Genomic DNA, 711 nt, shown 5'->3' with positions numbered 1-711 from the left:
GTGCGTGTGTGAGTGTGTGAGTGTGTGTGTGTGTGTGTGTGTGTGTGTTTAGGGAGGGGGGCTGTGTGAGAGGTGGGCGAGCACACTGCTTAATTAGAGCTTATTTGCAGGGGGGTGTTGGCCAAGGGTACCAGGAGCACACAAATCACTCTAATGCCGATGAACAATGGACATATCCCACCACCTGGGATTATCGTTGTTTTTGTTCCACTAAATGGACCGCATTGATCCCAGAGCCAAACTATTTGTTTATGGACCTCACTGACCTGGAGTCAGTCCATGACCTATTCCGACTAGCGGATACCTTACACTGATTTTGGTAAGACAGGGGCAATGAGGGGTGATAGGCACTTTATGGGACCTTTAGATCACCACACTGGCTGACGGCTTGTACACAGATGTCTCCCTCCATCCATGTGCGTGTACTTAAGGGCCAGCAAAGAAGAGTGGGGAAGCTAAGAGTGTGTGGAAAGGTGCCTTTAATCAGAGAGATAGGGGAAGAATATGGTACCAGAACACATTAAATGCCCCAAGGGGCACATTAAATGCCCCTTGGGCATGGAGAAGTGAGAGACTTTTCAATCAGATGGCTGGGACTGGCGTAAGAGGTCGGCCATGGCTCTCAGTCATAAAAACAGATGCTTGTAATCAATTTTTATGGCACTTACTGCCGCTTGCCTTGTTGTTCATGATGAGAGCTGTTGCATTACA

This window comes from Alosa alosa, chromosome 9 (assembly GCF_017589495.1).
Source record: "Alosa alosa isolate M-15738 ecotype Scorff River chromosome 9, AALO_Geno_1.1, whole genome shotgun sequence".
Taxonomy (NCBI): Eukaryota; Metazoa; Chordata; class Actinopteri; order Clupeiformes; family Clupeidae; genus Alosa; species Alosa alosa.
The sequence above is the reverse complement of the archived record's forward strand: the minus strand, read 5'-3'. Positions refer to the sequence as shown.